Genomic DNA, 23,798 nt, shown 5'->3' on the forward strand with positions numbered 1-23,798 from the left:
GTGCTCTTGTGTTGTTGTGATTGAAGCTGAAGAAGTCATTGACAAGCAGGACATTGCAGCATATAATCTTGTGGACAATAATTAGATCATGTTTAAGGTGTCTTAGTTCTAGGCCCAGGACTGTAAGTCTAGTTTAATAGGGTATTCTGTTCTGGGAGGAGGAATTCAGGGCTCTTCTGGTGAATTATCTCTGGACATTTTCGAGGGTGTTAATGTCTGAGGTGTGGTATGGGTTCCAAACAGATGAGCTGTATTCTAGGATGGCTCTGGTGAAAGTTTTGTAAGCTCTGGTAAGTAGTGTGAGATTGCCAGAGCAGAAGCTACATAGGATGCAAATCTTACTCAATAAATATACATACAAACATTAGAACACAAAGCTCTTGCTACACACAGTAGTCCTTAAAATGGAGTAGTCACATAGACAAACCAGCATAAAATCGGAGAGTCTCATTAGGAAGAGAGTCTCATTAGGCTCTAAGATCTGAGAGAGAGAGAGAGAGATACTTCTGGCTCTCTCTTATAACTGAGTATACTACTTCCTTTAACCATACATTGCTGGCTTAAGTTATATACTGTAAAACCAAACCAGTTATGTAGTAAGAAAAAAACCTACAAAATCTCCATTCACACCCCACTCCAGGGAAATGATACTGCAAAATCTCCATTCCCACCCCACTCTAGAGCCAGCCAGAGGTGTATTTGCCAGTTCTCCAAGCTGCTCAAAATTTCCACTACCGGTTCTCCAGAACCTGCTGAGTTTCACCTCAGTTACAATCCATTTTTGAAACATTTCCTGTACGCCAGGAGTCTCCCGCCCTGATAACTTTAAGGCTTGTGGACTTCAACGCCCAGAATTCCCCAGTCGCCCCGAGTCTTCTGAGAAGGGTGGCAAACAAGTCTAATAAATAATAATAATAAAAAATGATAAGTTGAAGACCAGTCTTAAATTTGCCAAGGTTGGAGATTCCCGTTCTATGCCATTTTTAAAATAGGGCAGAGCTAAGAAACTACTCAACCTGTCAACAATTTATAAATTGCGCATAGGGAAGTTGTATTGAACCAACGAGAAGATACCTGGATCCATCTTAAAAAGATGGATCCAAAGATGGGCTAGAAAAATGGTGGAAGGTCTTAAGCATAAAACTTATTAGGAAAGACTTAATGAACTCAATCTGTATAGTCTGGAGGACAGAAAGGAAAGGGGGGGACATGATTGAAATATTTAAATATGTTAAATGGTTAAATAAGGTTCAGGAGGGAAGTGTTTTTAATAGGAAAGTGAACACAAGAACAAGGGGGCACAATCTGAGGTTAGTTGAGGGAAAGATCAGAAGCAACGTGAGAAAATACTATTTTACTGAAAGAGTAGTAGATGCTTGGAACAAACTTCCAGCAGACGTGGTTGGTTAATCGACAGTAACTGAATTTAAACATGCCTGGGATAAATCCATCGTAAGATAAAATACAGGAAATAGTATAAGGGCAGACTAGATGGACCATGAGGTCATTTTCTGCCATTAATCTTCTATGTTTCTATGTAAAACAATAAATAAAAAAAAGTCTTTTTAAAATTAAGTTCTTTATTTGGGGCTTTTTGGGTGTGTGTATGTGTGTGTGTGTAAATTGCTCCAATCTGGCTAATTGGCCATCTCCTCATATGAACATCAGAGAGGCCATCACAACATGACAACCAATACTCAAAGTTAAGAAAGCAGCAGGAAGCCCACCTAATTCAAGATCTACGTCCAGTATCTCTGAAATAAATTAATATCTCAAATCTATTCACTTTAAAGTGCTGATTTGATGAAATCTCCTGTGATTTAAAGCGGCTCTTTGAAGCCTCACTACTTGATACCATGCAGAAGATGAAACTCCTTCCTTAAAACATTTATCTCACATTACTTAGTTGTTTTATGGTACAAGGGCAAAATATGAATTAAAATGAATTATTGTAAAACTGGATTTCCCCCCCTCCTCCTTTCTTTAATGGGCAAGTGTCTTTGATTAATATCTTTCATTGATCTAGTGCAAATACAGGACCTGATTGATTGGTATTATATTTATTTCCTACTCCAATATCAAAAGATCTCACAGACATTATGGTAAGACATCTGTCTTGCCCTAGCATGTAACTTTATATACTGAACCCCATCTAGTGGCCCGAGGGACAAATATGTTCCAACATACAATCTTTATACAGTAGTACCCCGTGATACGAACCCCTCGTCATACGAACTTTTCGAGATACGAACCCGGGGTTCGAAATTTTTTTCCCTCTTCTTACAATCATTTTTCGCCTTACGAACCCGCTACCGCGAACGCTGAACCTGGAAGTTCGGCAAAAGTTCGGGTTTGTGAGGCCGCCGAGAAGTGCCGCTGCCCGGTTGTCACCTTTGCAGAAGAGCCGCAGAGCTGTCGGCCGGTCGGGAGGCTCAAACGGAGGTGGGGAATCCCAATAGGGAATTCCAGAGGCTGAGCTTTGACGTCACAAAGACGTCCTTCCTGGAGTTCACGTTTTGGCCCAGTCTGGTTAGCTTCAGCACATTATTTTATCCCCTGGTTAGGGTTTTAAAAAAAACTTATTCAGAGAGAGTAACAATATAAGAACTTGCAGGCTAGTAAGAGCTGGGAAAATCATTAGCACTGGTTAGGGCTGGAAAGAAACATTTGGAGCAAGTAGAGCAATGAAAAAAAAACCTGCAAAGACTTAGGACTTGGAAAACATTCTTTGCAGAGAGTAACAATGAAAATCTTGCAAGCCGGTAAGAGCTGGGAAGATTATTATCACCTAGTTAGGGCTGGGGGGGGGGGGAGCTTTGAAAAAAGCTACATTCAGATTTTTTTTAAAAATTATTAGATTTGTATCCGTAGACTCGGGGCGGCTCACAACAGTGATAAAAACAATACATGGTAACAAATCTAATAATTAAAATCTAAAATAACAGTTTTACATTACAAAGTCTAAAAAAAAAACCAGTAGATAAAATACATACACCCAGTCATATCATGCACAAAGTTACATAGGCAAGGGGGGGATGTCTCAGTTCCCCCAAGCCTGACGACAGAGGTGGGTTTTAAGGAGTTTACGAAAGGCAAGGAGGGTGGGAGCAGTCCTAATCTCTGGGGGGAGTTGATTCCAGAGGGTTGGAGTCGCCACAGAGAAAGCTCTTCCCCTGGGTCCCGCCAGATGACATTGTTTAGTCGACGGGACCCAGAGAGGACTAACTCTGCGGGACCTAACTGGCTGCTAGGATTCGTGCGGCAGAATGCAGTCTCGCAGATAACCTGGTCCGGTGCTATGAAGGGCTTTATAGGTCATAACCAACACTTTGAATTGTGACTGGAAACTGATTGGCGACCAATGCAGAATATAAGAGGCAACTGAATTTTCAGTCTCTTTTATGGAGGAAAAAGGTGTGTCTTATACTCCGAAAAATATGATATATTGTTTGAAGCTGACCCCACCCCATTACCTATCAGAGTTTCAGAACAAGTGCATATTGGGAAGCCAAACTCCTTTAGCATGTGGAGAAGGTCGAAGCACAAAGTAGAATCCATCTTCATCCGAGGATAATCCCATATCCCACACACAGAGCGTCGCTGGTGAGATTTAAATTGCTCGTATTTATTCATTGCTATGTTCAGCAATAACTCAATTCTGTCTATCTTGTCTTTGTTTCTCATTGTATATATCCCTATTTCCCACAGTTTCACCGCACCCTGTTCTTTCAATAAAGCATTCAAATCTACGCACATGGTCTGTTTTAATGGAGAATAGATGGGTTTAGCTGCATGTCAAGCTTCACACAGATGTATGTATGTATGTGTTCACACTAATGTGTAGTGTGCACAGAACAATATCAACACATTTGTGAGTGCAGGAGGCATATAAATGTTTTATGCCTCATTATTTACATTTGAGATTTCCACACTGCTGTTTTTGGTTGTAACTAGAATTGGTAAATTACTCTTGCCTTTTGTTACTTCAGATTATCATAAGATGTAGGAAAGCCACTAAAAAGACTTCCAGCAGATGCCAAGTATAACATGCCAGCATTATTTAATAGTAATTTATTAAAATTATGTGCTGCTTGATTGCCAGTATATTAAAATTAAAGCTCAAAACTCATTTCTTCACCCAGTTTTTCTTGGCATAACTATTGGAAGTGGACTTCCTGATTCTGACCAGCTTTTGAGTATAGTTTATTGTCCTGTATTTTATCACTTGAGGTTGCTTTTAATGTCCTTCCATTGTGTATTCCATTGCTGTGTAAATCCTCCTCAGAATGCTTTGGCAAAGAATGCAGTATGCAAACATAGTAGAACGAATAAATGAATACTTTCACCTTATTAGGTTACAGTTTTGAGGTGTAACTGGTGCCGAGATCTTCATTACTAATTCTAACACAAGATTTGAAGAATTTGAGGTCCATTCTAAGCTTCAAGCTGGAACGGGGATGAAGAACAATAAATGAAATTTCAAGCAAGCTGAACCGAATGGAAGAGTTGCGATTATGTATTATTTCCATTGCGGTGCTAACTTGCTAAGCTACACTGTTAAGTTTAACACACACAGCTGGTAAGGAGGTGACAGCTCTTTGATTTGCAAAGGTTTCTACTTATAATGCTGCCTGCAGCAAAACGTGCCAGTTTCCTCAAGAAAAAAATAATAATACAAAAATAAAAAATCCCCCCAAAACCAGGGCATCCTAATTTGCATTTGAATTAGCCCCAGTACAATGCATTAATGTGACAAGAAGGATGGAGCATTTCGGATTTAAAGTGTGATGCTCCATAGATGATGGCAGATGCATTATTGTGTAAAATACATTTTCAAAGAGAAAGAACTGCAGCAAAATCTCACTATAACAGCATTATTATAGGGGCCTTTTTAAATGGACATCGCTATTCTAAAACGGACCGAGGGTTTTCAGATGCTGTGAGCTGTTTTCGGAACATTTTATTACTTATAAAAATCAAAACAGCTCATTCTATCTTTCTAATATTAGGTACGGAGGAATGTTCCTGGGGAAAAATGCTTGACTAAGGACTGAAGAACTGCCTGTTTGAAAAATCCTACATACATTTTCATAAGTAGGCCATCACTTTAAACCTAATAAAATGTCTTTTTAAACATTTAAGATTGTTCAGTTGCATTTTCCAGAATAAAAAAATAAAATGAAATGATATTGGTATAATGGCAATTAAAGCAGGAACTTTTCATTTTAATTTGGTAGAAGATGACTTTGAACTCTTGTGGTTATTCAGGGACAGAATATCTCTCTGAAAATACTTAGCTTTTAAAATAGTTAGTTACTGCAGGTCCCTTAGCTACGGTTTCCATTTTATTTCATCGTGCAAACATTATTATATTATTATTATTATTATTATTATTATTATTATTATTATTATTATTATTATTATTATTTAGATTTGTATGCCACCCCTCTCCGAAGACTCGGGGCGGCTAACAACAATAAAAAGACAATGTAACAAATCTAATATTAAAAAATAATCTAAAAACCCCAATTTAAGAGACCAATCATACAAACAAACATGACTCCTTACCAATCTGAAATAAAAATAACTGTATTTATAATCCAATGAAATGTTATCAGCAATAACATAGCAGTCCTGCAAAAATCCAGAGGATAGGTGAATGTCAATAGAATAAGTGAAAAAAATAAAATTCAATTTTTTTTAACTGGTTCTGCATACCTGACCGTACCTGTAGGAGCCCATCACCGCAATGGACACTGCAAAGGACAGTAATCATTTCTTGATATAGATAGGATCTGCTTTGGTATTGGGGGGAAAAACTAAGTCACCTTTTCCATCAGAATACAAAATAACAGAGCTGTAGGAACCTTAGAAAGTCTGGTTCAACGCCCTGTGTCTATGCATAAGTTAGGTTTCCAAGCAAGTTAGTTTCCTGCCAATTTTGCTATACATTTTAAATGCTTGACAGGTTGCTGCTTACATGGTCTGGTGCTCCATCCTGGTAAGAAATTCCAGTAAGTGCACATAGCGAATAGTGTGTTCAATTCTGGAGACCTCACCTACAAAAAGATATCGATAAAATTGAATGGGTCCAAAGACGGGCTACAAAAATGGTGGAAGGTCTTAAGCATAAAACTTATCAGGAAAGACTTAATGAACTCAATCTGTATAGTCTGGAGGACAGAAGGGAAAGGGGGGGGGGGACATGATTGAAACATTTAAATATGTTAAAGGGTTAAATAAGGTTCAGGAGGGAAGTGTTTTTAATAGGAAAGTGAACACAAGAACAAGGGGACACAATCTGAGGTTAGTTGGGGGAAAGATCAGAAGCAACATGAGAAAATATTATTTGACTGAAAGAGTAGTAGATCCTTGGAACAAACTTCCAGCAGACGTGATTGGTAAATCCACAGTCACTGAATTTAAACATGCCTGGGAGAAACATCTATCCATGCTAAAATAAAATACAGTAAATAGTATAAGGGCAGACTAGATGAACCTTGAGGTCTTTCTTCTTTCTTCTATTTTCTTCTGTCAATCTTCTATGTTTCTATGTTTCTATTGTGAAGGGGGATTTTGGTGACTCACTGTCCTCTTCCCCAATCACTTTCCACTTTTTCAATATTCATGCTATGCTATATGCTTTTAATATTTAATATTAAACACTGGATATTTTCACTTCTATGGGTTTAAGTTATTTCCTCTGTTGTTTTCAATTAGTCTCTTGACTCTTCCTCAAAGTTCTGCTCCAAATATCCAAATCCCCCTTCCTGTGTAATGTGTTGTATATAAGCTGTTCCTGCTTAAAATTCATTAAACTTCTAGTAAATATTCCATTTTGCCATGGCTGCAGTTTCGCTTGTTTTGGTCTCTCCACCTTCTCCACTGCACTGCTACGGAGAGTCCAATGTGGGTTATTCTTTAGCCTCATTGGCAGGGACTGAGTTAAAAATTAACATATTTATTATGCCCCGCCCCTTAGCTGCCCCATTAGGTCAGTCTTAAAAACTCAGTCATAGTGTAGGGACTGTGAGTTTGTTTCTCTCTAATAAATGTGCTTAATGGACTAACATATTCTCCCTGTTTTTTTTCTTTCTTTCACAGACTCTAATACAGATGAACAGAAAACCTAGACAGTCACATTACCCTGGGGGGGGGGGGGAATTATTGACCCCATCAGAGAGGGTCTGCAACTTGGGCGTCCTCCTCGATCCACAGCTCACATTAGAAAAACACCTTTCAGCTGTGGCGAGGGGGGCGTTTGCCCAGGTTCGCCTGGTGCACCAGTTGCGGCCCTATTTGGACCGGGAGTCATTGCTCACAGTCACTCATGCCCTCATCACCTCGAGGCTCGACTACTGTAACGCTCTCTACATGGGGCTACCTTTGAAAAGTGTTCGGAAACTTCAGATCGTGCAGAATGCAGCTGCGAGAGCAATTATGGGCTTCTCCAAGTATGCCCATATCACTCCAACACTCCGCAGTCTGCATTGGTTGCCGATCAGTTTCCGGTCACAATTCAAAGTGTTCGTTATGACCTATAAAGCCCTTCATGGCACCGGACCAGAATATCTTCGGGACCGCCTCCTGCCGCACGAATCCCAGCGACCGGTTAGGTCCCACAGAGTTGGCCTTCTCCGGGTCCCTTCGACTAAACAATGTTGTCTGGCGGGACCCAGGGGAAGAGCCTTCTCTGTGGGGGCCCTGACCCTCTGGAACCAGCTCCCCACTGAGATTAGGATTGCCCCCACCCTCCCTGCCTTTCGTAAACTCCTTAAAACCCACCTCTGCCGTCAGGCATGGGGGAACTAAAACACCTCCCCCTTGCCCATGTTGTTTTGTTGATTGATTGACTGTGTGCGTGTTTTTTATATATATTGGGATTGTTTTATGAAATTACTAATTTTAAATTGTAATTAGATTGGTGGGCATTGGATTTTTATTATGTACTGTTTTTTATTATTGTTGTGAGCCGCCCCGAGTTTGCGGAGAGGGGCGGCATATAAATCCAATAAATCTAAATCTAAATCTAAATCACTGCCTCCGGGACATTACTCTCTATTGTATCATCACTCAGAGGCTTCTGCGCTCCGGTAGCAGAGCCTTGACCACAGGGTTCGCTGGCTTGGGTCCCTGACAGAGTTCCACTTTCCCAATCTTGTGCCAGCTTCTTTCTTGATGATATCAGCACATGATCCCTTTTCATTCATGAGTGCTAGAATTATTCCCCATTAAAATATCTGGGGTTTCAGTTTGAATGAAATCTACATGGGACTACCCGGTGGAATCTGCTGACGAAGGCTCCTCTGACCAAGAAGACATGAGTGACAGGGAGGAGGAGAGTGTGGCAGACAGCTCAGAAGGAGATCAATTATCTAGCTCCTCCTTGGATTCAGAACAAGAGTTAATGATACAGCCACGCATGCGGAGAGCGATGCATAGGCAACAACAACTGAGAGATTATTATCAAAGAAAATGAGACCACCTGGACATGAGGCTACCCTTGAAGAGTGTTTGAAGACTGCAGCTAATCCAGGATGCAAGCTCTCATGGGTGTAACTAGGGACACCCAATACACCAATGCTCTGTGCGCTGTACTGGTTACCAATTAGTCTCCGGTCACAATTCAAGGTGTTGATTTTCACCTATCAAGCCCTACATGGCTTAGGACCAGAGTATTTATGGGACTGTCTCCTGCCACCTGTCTCCCAGAGACCAATAAGATCTCACAGGGTTGGCTTTATCTGGGTCCTGCTGACTAAGCAATGCAGGTTGGTGGGACCGCAGGAGAGGGACTTCTCTGTGGTTGCCCCGGCTCTATGGAACCAACCCCCCCCCCCAATGTCCATACTACTTGCACTCTACTAGCCTTCTGAAAAGCTGAGAAGACCTGGCTTAGCCAGCACACCTGGGGACAGTGAATACTATGATCTTATCACGGCCGAAGTGTGATGGGTGGGTATGTATGTTTGTTCTGATTGGACAGTTTTTATTGGGTTTTATAATGGGGTTTTACTGTTTTTTAGTATTTAATAGTTGACATTTTTACCTAAACGAACTCTTTCAACTTATACAACATAATACAAAAAATAAAGATTGTTTGGAGAGGATCATAGAGAGGAGTGCTTAATCAGAAATAAGGACACAAAAGTGTAAAATTCTGCTCATAGCAGGGACGAAGGGTCAAAGAGGTGAGACTCTAAGTAAGAGAAGAATCTTTGAATTATCTAAAAGGTAAGAGACAAAAAAGGCTTTGAAATTTGTCTCACTCTCTCTTGACCCACAACTGACACAAAAATTGTTGTGTTATGGGTTTTTTGAGGTGACCTCATCTATCTGGATACTTGTAAATAAACTCAAATATTACTAAAGCTTCTAGTGACTTCTGTTCAAGGAGAACAGAATAAGCAGATTGTCCCTGAAAATTTTCATCAAAAGAAAGGGGGAAAAGAAATAGCTATGTTCAGGAGATTATTTTAGAATTGTAGAGTTATATTTGAGGGTGGGTTTTTTTTCCATTTCCATTAAGCATTCCACCACGCTGTGGTGGACTGTTTAATGGATGTAAAAAGGAAATTAAAAATAGTTTAACCTGTCTGCCACCCAATTCTCAAGGGCTCTCAGTAGCCCACAACAATCAAGCAAAGACATTGCAATAAATAAAGCATTAAAGATGAAAGATAAAAGAGGCAGAGACAGAGAGGCAGACAGATAATAAGAAAAGAAAGTAGAAATTAAACGATCTTCGTAACAGAGAGAGAGAGAGAGAGAGAGATTTGGAAAGATTTGGTTGCTTTTGGATAAAGGCAGGTGCTCTGTGAAATGAACCAAAGCCATCACAATTTTATCACACATTTTAAACTCTTGAAACTACAATATCTCTCCCCCCCCCTTCTATCAGAAGTGGATTACTCCTGGTTCAGACTTGTTTGCACGAACTGGTAGTGACCCATTAGTGACGTCAGGAGGATATGATGGATCCAGTTCGGTCAGTGGTGGTCGGTGGGCATTGCTATCTTTTTTTAAAAAAAATATTATTTTTTTCTTTTGCCACTCCTACCCAGTCACATGACCATTAAGCCACACCCACAAAATAAGCCACACCCACAGTGTGGCAGTAAAAACTTTGGCTGCCAATTATTGTATTTAAGTATGTATGTATGTATGTATGTATGTATGTATGTATGTATGTATGTATGTATTTGTGTATCTATGTATTGTGATCACAAGAACTGGATGCAGTATTCCAAGTGTAGTCTTACCAAGTATAAGAAAAATCATAAAGCCCTGTGTCCTAATTGCCTCAAACAACCCTGTTATGTAAAAACAAGAGCCCTGTTCATAGAAAAGGATAATATCTGTTCCTCTACAAATATGGAAGTGTATCACAGGCTCATGTTCAAATGACCTTTAGAAAGAACGAATAGTAGATGTGGAAATTATGTGTAGGACCAATAAAGGTATGAATATCATTGATGAATGAATTCTGGAAAGTTCCAAGTAGTTGAGGGAGATATACCCATAGAAGAAGATGGACAATGATCAGTGGAAGTGCTGAGTCATTGGCCTAATATGAGAGTAAATGGTGGGAGGGGGAATATGGGATGATAATGGAGTTTTAAAGAATGTATAGAAACACTATATTCTATACAGATTACTTACCTTAGAAACACATTGACTTTTTCACATTGACTGATTTTAATTATTTTAATTATATCATTAAAATGAAAATATGGATGTTATATTTTAGTAGTATATTAAGAAATTTTATGGAAAAGTTATTAGTATATTAGAACTGACTCCAATTGCGTAAATTACAATGTTAAAATGGAAACATTGAAGTAGATGTTATACTATAGTAATACCTGTATATCGTGAATTGCTTTTCTGTATTGATCTAAATCACAGTTAGACCTTTTTTCTGTATTAGTAAAACTTCTATGCTTAGCGGAGCAATGGTAGCTCCTTTAAATGTTAAATGTTGTTTGTATTGTTTGTCTTAAAGAAAAATTAATAAAAATATTTTTTTTTAAAAAAAGAAACACATTGACTTTTTCACATTGACTGATTTTAATTATTTTAATTATATCATTAAAATGAAAATATGGATGTTATATTTTTATTAAGAAATTTTATGGAAAAGTTATTAGTATATTAGAACTGACTCCAATTGCGTAAATTACAATGTTAAAATGGAAACATTGAAGTAGATGTTATACTATAGTAATACCTGTATATCGTGAATTGCTTTTCTGTATTGATCTAAATCACAGTTAGACTTTTTTTCTGTATTAGTAAAACTTCTATGCTTAGCGGAGCAATGGTAGCTCCTTTAAATGTTAAATGTCGTTTGTATTGTTTGTCTTAAAGAAAAGTTAATAAAAATATTTTTTTTTAAAAAAAGAAAGAAACACATTGACTTTTTCTACGGTTTCTATGCTCCAATATGCATATTGATCTGTTCTTTTGATTTTGTCCAAAATAATTTTTCTCTGCTTTTGTTATTCCTGGTCTCCTGGATTTTTTTTCTTACAGCAAGGCTTTGTAAAGTGGAACCAGAACTTCGCATGATTTTAATGGATGGTATTCCTGATTTTATTGTTGCAAATACGGATGATGTGATCAGGAAATATCAGAAAGAAAGAACTTGAAACTAAGAGGGTCTTTTCAATAAAATTACAAGTCCTCAGCCAGATATGCTGTATGAGTAGCAGAAAAAGAATGCAATTTAGTTTTGACTCTGTTTTAAGTTTTAATTACCTTTTTTTTGTTTCATGGCTACCAACAGCATTTGCTCTATCCTCTAAGTCGGTGATTTTTCTTCAAAAACACTTCCTACACATGCTCTGAGGAGTGGTCCAGTCTACTGCTGGGAAACTGCAGGAACAGATTTGTGTTAAATATTGGTGGCAAAAAAAATTAAATAAATGAAAAATTCTGCAACAACTTTTCTTCAAAATGTTGCTAAACAGATGCACTAGATGTAATCATGAAAATTTGTCCCTTTATACAATTAATACAATGGTACCTCTACCTAAGAACACCTCTACTTATGAACCTTTCTAGATAAGAATTGGGTGTTCAATATTGTTTTGCCTCTTCTCAAGAACCATTTTCCACTTACAAACCCAAGCCTCCAACACTGTAAGCAGAAAAGGCAGGGAGAAGCCTCTTTGGGGCCTCTCTAGGAATCTCCTGGGAGGAAACAGGGCCTCCACTCTCCCTGTGGTTTCCCCAATCACACACTTTATTTATTTTTACATTAATTCCTAAGGGAGAAATTGCTTCTTATTACAAACTTTTCTACTTAAGAACCTGGCCACGGAATGAATTAAGTTCGTAAGTAGAGATGTCACTGTATTAACATTTACAGTTTCTATACATCCTTTCAAATAGATCTTTCCCTCTTTCTTCCTTGTTTCTTTCCCCCAATATTTAAGCTTCTATATCTTTCCCCTTAATCGTTACATCTTTTCTTTTAACTATCTATTTTGAACCTTTCCATTTTTCCATCCAACAATAAAATCTATCCCAGCATTTGTAATAGTCTGAATCTTCTTCAATATTAGTATTAATGAATATCATGAAAAAGGTAAACTGACTTGTCACGTAACGTTCATTGTTTTTAAATGTTTTTTGTTTGTCATATGTATTTGTAAATTAAAAAATTCTAAAAAAAATAAAATAAATGTTCCTTAAAATAAAATGTGAGGGTCGTAAAAGCACCTTCTGATTTTTAAAAGAAATTATTATTTAGAAACAAAATAGAGAGAGAGATGATGAGGAGGAGGACGATAGATAGATAGAAAGAAGGATCGAAAGATCGAAAGATCGAAAGATCGAAAGATCGAAAGATCGAAAGATCGAAAGATCGAAAGATCGAAAGATCGAAAGATCGAAAGATAGAAAGATAGAAAGATAGAAAGATAGAAAGATAGAAAGATAGAAAGATAGAAAGATAGAAAGATAGAAAGATAGAAAGATAGAAAGATAGAAAGATAGAAAGATAGAAAGATAGAAAGATAGAAAGATAGAAAGATAGAAAGATAGAAAGATAGAAAGATAGAAAGATAGAAAGATAGAAAGATAGAAAGATAGAAAGATAGAAAGATAGAAAGAAAGAACCTATACCAATGTACATAAGTGACTGTCTAGATCAGAGGTCCCCAAACTTGGCAACTCTAAGATTTGTGGACTTCAACTCCCAGAATTTTCCAACCAGCATAGTCCACAAGTCTAAAAGTTGCCAAGTTTTAGGACCTCTGGTCTAGACTCTTCTCAAAAACATGCAACTTCTGAAGGTAAACTGTTCCACTGGTTAATTGTCCTCACTCTTAGGAAGTCTCTTCTTAATTCCAGGTTGCTTCGCTCCTTGATTAATTATGTTTCTCTCCTAGCTAGATAGCTGGAGAGCTATAGATAGCTAGAGAGCTATAGATAGCTAGATAGCTAGATAGAAATAGCTAGATAGCTAGACAGACAGATAGACAATAAAATATCAGTTCAATGCTTCATTTAGAAGGCAATTCAATCAAATCACTCTTTTAATTCAGGAGAATTCAGAATATTTATGTGGGCCAATCTTCCAGATCAATTCTGCTTAATTTAATAATTTACAACAGGGGTATGCAAAGTTGGCTCTTCAATGATATGTGAACTTCAACTCCCATAATTCCTGATCTAGCATGATTGTCTCTGGAATGCTGGGAGTTGGGGAGCCCACAAATCATAGAAGAGCCAACCTACCCCTGATTTTTTATTTATTTATTCTTTGTCCAATATACAATACATATGAAAGAGAATAGACATTAAGTAATATATATAAACATAGGAGGTAAAAAAGAAGAGAAGTAGATGGGAAGAGAATATATATAAAGGAGAGAATATATATGATAAAAGGGATAAGGAAAGACAATTGGACAGGGGACGATAGGCACATCAGTGCACTTATGTACGCCCCTTACTGGCCTCTTAGGAATCTGGAGAGGTCAATCGTGGAGAGTTTAAGGGAGAAGTGTAGGGGATTGGGGGTTGACACTATTGAGTCCGGTAATGAGTTCCACGCTTTGACAACTCGATTGTTAAAGTCATATTTTTTACAGTCAAGTTTGGAGCGATTAATATTAAGTTTAAATCTGTTGCGTGCTCTTGTGTTGTTGCTGTTGAAGCTGACGTAGTCGTTGACCGGAAGGACGTTGCAGTGTATGATCTTGTGGGCAAAACTTAGATCGTGTTTTAGGCGCCGTAGTTCTAAGCTTTCAAGACCCAGGATTGTTAGTCTATTTTCGTAGGGTATTCTGTTTCGAGTGGAGGAGTGAAGGGCTCTTCTGGTGAAATATCTTTGGACGTTTTCGAGAGTGTTGATGTCTGAGATGTGGTGTGGGTTCCAGACAGATCAGCTGTATTCGAGAATGGGTCTGGCATAAGTTTTGTAGGCTCTAGTCAGTAGTGAGAGATTGCCAGAGCAGCAGCTGCGTAGGATCAGGTTAACAACTCTGGAGGCCTTTTTGGCTTCCACAGCCTTTTAGACAGCCTTTTAGATTTGCAACAATGATTAAATCTAAATTGACTCAAATCTCTAGATCCAGAGTGAAACGAACAATTCAAATTCTATCAGTTACTCAGCTAAAATTTTGCTGTTTGAAAACACTACCTCAAATTACAAAAAATCAAAAAGGTCCTTTGCTCTGGTTTAGTTTCAAAGCGGGGAAAAATCAGCACACAAAAGGTCAAAGTCAATAAGCAGTCACGAAACACAAGGATCAGGTAATCCTCCACAATGGCCAAACCCACAGGCTGCTGTTTATAGCAGCCTCACTAATTACTATAGCTCCAGCCAACCACAGGTAGCCTCATTTTCTTTGATAATAATCTCTCAGTTGTTGTTGACTATGCATTGCTCTCCGCATGCGTGGCTGTATCATTAACTCTTGTTCTGAATCCAAGGAGGAGCTAGATAATTGATCTCCTTCTGAGCTGTCTGCCACACTCTCCTCCTCCTGGTCACTCATGTCTTCTTGGTCAGAGGAGCCTTCATCAGGACATTCCACCGGGGGCAAAACAGGCCTGCAGCATGTGGATGTCTCCCCCACATCCACAGTCCTTGGGGCAGGAGCTGGGCCAGAGCTAACCACAACAGTAAGGATTTAATTTAATCAAATCAAAGTTCAATCTCCTTTGCACGGCCTTAGTAAACAATGTCATGGGAGACTGTATAGGGTCTCCAGCTTGAACAAAGATATGGACTAGAAAATCACCACGGTCCCATCCAGAAATATTTTATGGCACATGAAAATTGCTATCAAGAGCTTATTAAGAAAATAAAATATAATGAATTTGTTTATCGCATCACATATTGTTTGGTTGGGTATTTTTCTTTTGAGTGTGTGTGTGTGTGCGCGTGAGTGTGTCCTTATTGTGTTAAAATATATTTCTGTGATATTTCCAATATTAGGGTTCACCAGCCTGATAAATGGAGTGGCTACATTTCATCAGGCAACTAATGATCCCCTTTTGGTTTGGTTTCTTTGCAGGCTTTTGTTGTTCTTGTTTGTTTGTTCATTTGTTTGACTGTAGCACCAAGAAGAAAATATTTACAGGAATGGTACTCACCACATGCAATGAAGATCTCCTTTTTGTTTGCTTTCCTTTTATAAAGGGGAAAAAAAACATTTATTTGCTTGTAAATAATAATAATAATAATAATAATAATAATAATAATAATAATAACAACAACAACAACAACAACAACAACATTAAGATTGTTATTATTAGAGGATTGAAGGCAAAGTGGCAAAGTGGATAAAGAAAAGACCTGGTCATGGCTTGCAAGTGGAACACTGAAAAAGGAGACAGAAGGACTAATACTGGCGGCACAAGAACAGGCCATTAGAACAAATGCTGTCAAAGCCAGAATTGAAAAATCAACAGACGATCCAAAGTGCAGACTCTGTAAAGAAACAGATGAAACAATCAATCACATACTCAGCTGCTGCAAAAAGATCGCACAGACTGACTACAAGCATAGACACGATGCTGTGGCACAGATGATCCACTGGAACTTGTGCCGGAACTACCATTTACCAGTGGCAAAGAACTGGTAGGATCATAAGCCTGAAAAAGTGGTCGAAAATGAGCAAGCAAAACTACTGTGGGACTTCCGACTTCAGACTGACCAAATTCTGAAGCATAACACACCAGACATCCTGATTGTGGAGAAAAAGAAAGTATGGATCATCGACATCGCAATCCCAGGAGAAAGCAGAATTGAGGAGAAGCAGCTAGAGAAATTAGTGAAATACGAAGATCTAAAAATCAAGCTGCAACGACTCTGGCATAAGCCAGTGAAAGTGGTCCCAGTGGTACTTGGCACACTAGGCGCAGTGCCAAAGGATCTCAGCGGACATTTGAAAACCATCGGAATTGACAAAATCTCCATCTGTCAATTGCAAAAGGCCGCTTTACTGGGATCGGCAAACATAATTGGCCGCTACATCACGCAGGCCTAGTTGCTTGGGAAGCGCCCAACTGGTCATGAAATACGAAATCCAGCATAGTGATCTCATTTGCTGTGTTCTACTGACATAACAATAACAACAACAAACAAACAAACAACAACAACAACAACAACAATAATAATAATAATAACAACAACCATGCTCTTTTGATTGCAGATCTGTTTGCCTTTGGGGCTCATGTTGCAGTAATGAAATATGGCATTTCTTCAAAGTAGAGGAAAATGATATAACCTTATAACTCAAAACACATGCAGAATATAAGTCATTCTTGCTCTCTCAATGAGGTTTTCTCTATGCCATTTCTCTGCCCTTCCAAGTTGATTAATTGTATCAGCAATTAAATCTCCCCCCAATCAATCACAAGTTATTGATACTGTATAAACTGTGGAACTGCAACCAGTAGTACATCAAAGCTGTTTACTTATTCAGTGCATAAATGTGGATTTAATTTATACAACCAGTGTCTATCATTTAGGTAGAATCACTGACCAATCCTTGAATACAGCTCATCTGTCTGGAACCCACACCGCATTCCAGACATAAACACTCTAGAAAATGTCCAGAGATACTTTACTAAAAGAGCCCTCCACTCCTCCACTCGCAACATAAAACCCTACCAAACTAGACTCAAAGCCCACTGCAACAACATCGCTAAGAAGGCCTCAAGAGTTGTTAATCTAATCCTACGTAGCTTCTGCTCTGGAAATCTCACACTACTTACCAGAGCTTACAAAACTTTCACCAGACCCATCCTCGAATACAGCTCATCTTTTTGGAACCCATATCGCATCTCAGACATCAACACCCTTGAAAATGTTCAAAGCTACTTCACAAAAAGTCCTCCACTCAAAACAGAATACCCTACGAAACTAGACTTACAATCCTGGGTCTTGAAAGCTTAGAACTACGACGCCTTAAACATGATCCCAACCTTGGCCACTTGAAGATATTTGGACTTCAACTCCCAGAATTCAAATTTATTATTCTATGGTATTTGTCAGTGATGGCGAACCTATGGCATGGGTGCCACAGGTGGCACACAACCTATTGCCCTAGTTCATCTCCAACCTGCATGTGTGTGCTGGCCAGCTGATTTTTGGCTCACATAGAGGCTCTGGGAGGGCATTTTTAGCTTCCAGAGAGCATCCAGGGGGATGGGTGGGGTCATTTTTACCCTCCCCCGGTTCCAGGGAAGCTTATGGAGCTGGGGGAGGGTGAACGATGAGCCTATTAGCCCCACCAGAAGTTGGGAAACAGGCCATTTCTGGCCTCCAGAGGGCCTCCCTGGGGGTGGAGGAAACTGTTTTCACCCTCCCCAGGCATTGAATTATGGGTGTGGGCACTTGCACATGTGTGATAGCATGCGCCCATGCTCTTTTGGCACCGGAGGGAAAAAAAGGTTTGCCATCACTGGTCTATGTCATTTTTGCTGGTGGTGCTGACGAATGTTGGCTGGGGAATTCTGGGAGTTGAAGTCCAGATATCTTCAAGTGGCCAAGGTTGGGAAACACTGTCCTAGTCCAACCCCCTGCTAAACCCCCTGCAGTCTCCCAAGCTCCATTTTCATTGGCAAAGGATTGCAGGACGTTTTTGCAGCCAAAAATGGTGCTCAAGAGACCATTTTTGCTGGCAGAGGCACCACAGGCAGATCCTTCACTGTTTGCAGGCCAACCCCACAGGCCAAATCTAAACCTACTTCCCTTCCCTCTGTCCTTCTCCTCTTCCCTACTTCCCCTCTGTTCTGTCTGGGTCACTCCGGAAGCCAATACCAACCCAAAAAGAGAATCCAGACACACCGGTAAAAGGCAAAGGCAGTTTATAAAATTCAAGAAAAACACAGGTAACAGAAAATGTCCTTACAAACAGGAAAATGCTGTATCTTCAAATATATCCATGAAGGCAAAAGTCCATGCAGCAATACAGGATTCTTGCTGCCAAGACGAGGCTGTAGATAGCAGACCTACACCTCCCACGGGTCTTCCAAACTGCTGGGCCACAAGCCAGGAACAGAGATGCCGAGAACAAAGCAGGACACCGTAACTCCAACTGATAACAGTCCACATGGCTTCAAGGGCTTGCCTGCATTTTAAACCCTGCTAAGGAGGACCACACCCAAGCCCAGCTGTTCCTAATTCAATGCTGATAATACTTCTTTAATTGCTCCTTTCTCTGATCTGAACGTCTCTGTCGCATGTCAATGACGGCTTGTGCTTCATCACCTAATGACTCCAAGCTACTGGCTGGGGAGAGCCCCCCCCCCAAGGCTCTCATGCTGTTCTCCTTCATCCCATTCCTGACTTTCCTCTCCCCCGTCCGACTGTTCAGCCCCCTCCTCTTCGCTGTCATCCTCCTCCGGGCATGGAGCCAGCAGAGACACAGCCGGTCCCTGAGCAGACTCAGGCTGAACCACAACACCCTCCTACCCTGTCTCCTTACTCTCTTCTCCCCTCATCTCTTCTTTCATCTTCCTCGCTCTTTCTTCTTTCTTCAAAGTCCTCTCTTCTCTTCTTCTTTCCTTTGTTGTACTTTCTCCATTTTCCTGGGTGGTATCCAGAAACCCTGAATTCTTTTGCACAATCTTACTTTTTTCATATTTTATTCCATATAAATTCCTTTAATCTATTTTGTATTTATCTTTCTGTGTTTAACTATTACAGTAATACATTTCTAATTTAAAAAATTATTTCTTCCCACCACACACACTCTCCCCTCATCTTTTTTGAGTGAAAATTTTGAGTTATATCATTCATTTATATTTAAATTTTCTTATTTATATTCCTTTTTAAACCATCTATCGAGCTTCCCCCAAGTCTTGCAATACAATGAATCTTCTTTATATTTTTTAATCTTAATATTAACATGTTCCTTTCAGTGCAGTCCAAAATTTTCTTTATTATCTGCTCATCTCCAGGAATAATACTTGCTTTCCAATTTTGTGCAAATACAATCCTAGCTGTTGTTACAAAATGGGTTATTAAATATATATCTGTGGGTCAGTGGTTCAAATCTCATCACCGGCTCAAGGTTGACTCAACCTTCCATCCTTCCGAGGTGGGTAAAATGAGGACCCAGATTGTGGGGGCAATATGCTGACTCTGTTAAAAAGTGCTATTGCTAACATGTTGTAAGCCGCCCTGAGTCTAAGGAGAAGGGCGGCATAAAAATTGAATAAATAAATAAATATTCCCAGTGGTTAATTGTTCTGTCCAACATGGCAAACAAGCAGCAATTAACTTCCAATTAAGGCTCCAACACAGTGTTTTGAAATGAAGCAGTCTATTATATAATCAGCTTTGTTGAAAAACACAAATTTGAACAAAGGAATGTCCTTCGGCTGCCAAAATTCAAAGCGAGTGTCAGAAGTGATAAGCAATGTTTCTAAACAAAGTTTCCAAAGCAAAATTACTCACAGACTTTTTAACACTATATTGTTCAGAATTGCAGAAAGATATATTTGTACGAAAGGCAAAGACTCTTAATGTGCTCTATTCCTTCGAAGGATCAAGTGTTGATTTTCTGCAAAGGGAACTTCCCTTTCTCCTCCCCTTTTATACACCTTGGAATTATAGACTGCATACAGCTGTACTCAAGTCCTCCTTCTGAGTCTATGTAACTGCTCTTGCCTCCCCCTCATCCTTCTCACTCTTGCATCCAGGATAGGATCCCTCACCTCCTCTTCCTCATCAGACCCAGGGAAAGCCCCATTTGGGGGTTCTATAGCCTCTGCAGGACCCCCAGTCACCATTTCTCCCTCCTCCTCATTGTCCAATTCATCTGACAGCCACACAAGTCGACCATGCCCAGACGGACGCAGTTCATCTGGCTCAAAGTCTGTTATCAAAAGACCTGGCTGTGATCCAACCACAGCAGTTAATATATATTAAATATGGAGAGGGGTGGCATACAAATCTAATTAATAATAATAATAATAATAATAATAATAATAATAATAATAATAATCTCTGTGGGCCTTGAATTTGATGCAGACTTTCCTCCTCCAACACGGGGTTAGAGTAGAAGACCTCTGAGGTTCCTTTCAGCTCTATTGTTATACATTCTGGAATTACACTCTTTGCAAATTCAACATGAATACTTTGCCATCTGCTTCTACCCACCAAGATGCAAATCAGCCTTGTGTGGCCCACTTACTTTCACAACTCTTCCAAGGCAGCCTAACAATTCTCAGCTCTTTGCATGTTTGTAAACACAACCAAAACTGGATGGTTTTCTGCGTGGTGCCAATGTAAGAGCTGCATAAATATTCACTTCACTGAGTCATGTGTAGAAAGGCTTAAGTGTGATGATTAACACTGAAAGAAAATAAGATAGAAATAGTGGTAAGAAATGTCAAAGTGATTAGAATAGAAGTTTCCATCCTTTTCAATCCTAAGCGAACATAGTAATTCTCTCTCTCTCTCTCTCTTTCTCTCTCTCTCTCTCTCTCCCTCTCAATACAGGTTGGTTCTAGTTAGCACCACCAGCAAAAATGACATAGACCAGTGATGGCAAACCTTTTTTCCCCTCCATTGCCAAAAGAGCATGGGCTCATGCTATCACACATGCGCAAGTGCCCACACCCATAATTCAATGCCTGGGGAGGGTGAAAACAGCTTCCTCCACCCCCAGGGAGGCCCTCTGGAGGCCAGAAAGGGCCTGTTTCCCAACTTCTGGTGGGTCTAATAGGCTCATATTTCACCTTCCCCCAGCTCCAAAAGCTTCCCTGGAACGGGGGAGGGTAAAAATGACCTCACCCATCCCCCTGGATGCTCTCTGGAAGCCAAAAATGCCCTCCCAGAGCCTCCGTGTGAGCCAAAAATCAGCTGGCCAGCACACACATGCAGGTTGGAGATGAACTAGGGCAATCTCATCATCGGCTCAAGGTTGACTCAGCCTTCAATCCTTCCAAGGTGGGTAAAATGAGGACCCGGATTGTGGGGGCAATAGGATGGCTCTGTTAAAAAAGTGCTATTGCTAACATGTTGTAAGCCGCCCTGAGTCTAAGGAGAAGGGCGGCATAAAAATCGAATAAGTAAAATAAATAAATAAATAAATAAAATAGGTTGTGTGCCACCTGTGGCACCCATGCCATAGGTTCGCCATCACTGACAAATACCATAGAATAATAAATTTGAATGGGCTGTTCTAGTCCAACTCCTGTTTCAAGCAGGAGATGCTATACCATTTCAGACAACTGGCTGTCCTGTCTTTTCTTGAAAGCCACCAATAGTGAAGGCACGCTGTTTCATTGGTTGATTATTTCCACTGTTGTTAAATTTCTCTTTAGTTCTAGGTTTCTTCTCTCCTTAATTTCCATCCATTGTTTCTTGTCTTTCCTTTCAGTGTAACTTTCATCACCTAATGTTAACCACTTATTGCACCAGAAAATAATAACAACAACAGCTGCAACAGCAAAAACAGCAACAACAACAAATAATAATAATAATAATAATAATAATAATAATAATAATAATAATAATAAAAAATTCAGTGATGTTTTCAGTGATGGAAGATGTAATATTTAACTTTAAACTTCTATCCAAAACAAATAGAACCCTTGGTGAGTCATCATGTGAAAAATCATGGGAATGATTGTACAACACTGCTTCACCATAAGGTAAAATGGTGTACAATATTTTATGGGTTTTTCTTGTTTACCTTGAGAATCCCTAGATGCTTTGCCTATTTTCTTAAACATAAATTTCCCTCACTATTTTACTTTAACAAAAATTTGGGAAAATCTTGTATGCTTATTTTCCGCAAGATAAACCACATAGCTATATTTAATAGCCTCTATGGGGGCTCCAGGATTGGGGAGGATACCTATTTATTTTTCATGAGGTCACTTAAGAATGCTTAAGCAACTTGCTCATCATGACAAATGTTGACTATCTATTGTTGCTGCCTCCCCCCTCCCCCCAGGTTGTGTGAAATCATATTTTGCCAGGTGTGCTAGGGATTTCTCAGCTATTTAGTTAGCACCATTAGAAAATTTGCCTTCAGTTTCAGTTTTGCCAGGGTTAATGAATTATGATTACACCTAACATCAAAAACATCATTTAAAAAGTGCAATAAAGAATGTTCTTTCTGTGTCCAGCTCAAATTGCCCAGAGAGCTGCTGATTTCAGGTCTACAGAGGAATTATTGAGTTTGTCATCTGCACATCTATAACTGTCTGGTTTGGTTCTAAAACCCAGTAAGACAGACACAGGCTTCAGAGGATAATTAGAACTGCGGGGGAAAAAAAACCCCAATTGTTACCAACCTGCCTTCCATTGAAGATCTGTATATTGCAAGAGTCAATAAGAGGGTCTGTGAAAATATCTACAAACCTCTCACATCCTGGACATAAATGGTTTCAATTCAATCAAAATGAGGCTATAGGCAGAGTTGAACAGCAGGCAGAATGGGGTGGAAATGAAGATGCAGGTGCAGCTCCAGTTGATCGGCAGCTGTCACTTCCTGGATTACTGGTGTTGGTTCGGCTTTCCTTTTTTCCCCCTGCTGCTACTGCTGCATCTGTGCTCCTTGCTTTTTTCCTCTTTCCTCCTTCCTGGCCTTGGACGAGCTTCCCTCTCTCCTGCTTGGTTCCCCTCCAGCCTCACATGGCCATCTCCCGCCTGAAGTGCAAGCAAAAGGCGTGGATGGAAATGGCGCTGACAGCATTTATGCTTCTGGCAGCACCCATTCCCCTAGCTACCCAACCTGAAGTGGTGGGGCGACCCAGGAAGGAGAGCACGGGAAACATGAAGCAAATTGTCACCCCAACGAGCGACACTGATAAGGTTGTAAATCGAGGACTTAACAGTTCACTTGAACAATGATGATCATTCAAGCCACTCCCACCTGGTCACATGGCTGACAAGGCACTCCTACTCAGTCACATGACCATGAAGCTACACTCACAAATAAGCCACACCCACAGTGTGGCAGTAAAATTTTGGCTGCCATTACTGACTGAGGGCATATGCACCAAAGACAAATTCCTTGTGTGTCCAGGCAAACTTGGCCAATAAAGAATTCTATTCTATTCTATTCTATTCTATTCCATTCCATTCCATTCCATTCCATTCCATTCTATTAGAAGATCTCAAGCAGATCCAACTGATGTGCTCCCTAATTTACCTGCTCACTACTAAATGACATGGGGAAGTTTCTCAAGAACTCCACAATCTTGGTCATAAAATTAAAATTGAATGGACACGCAAGGAATTTGTTTTGATGCATATGCTCTTAGTGTGCATAAAAGAAAATATATTAAACAAGAATTTCAATGAATGGAGA

The sequence above is a fragment of the Erythrolamprus reginae genome, chromosome 7 (assembly GCF_031021105.1).
Source record: "Erythrolamprus reginae isolate rEryReg1 chromosome 7, rEryReg1.hap1, whole genome shotgun sequence".
Lineage (NCBI taxonomy): Eukaryota > Metazoa > Chordata > Lepidosauria > Squamata > Dipsadidae > Erythrolamprus > Erythrolamprus reginae.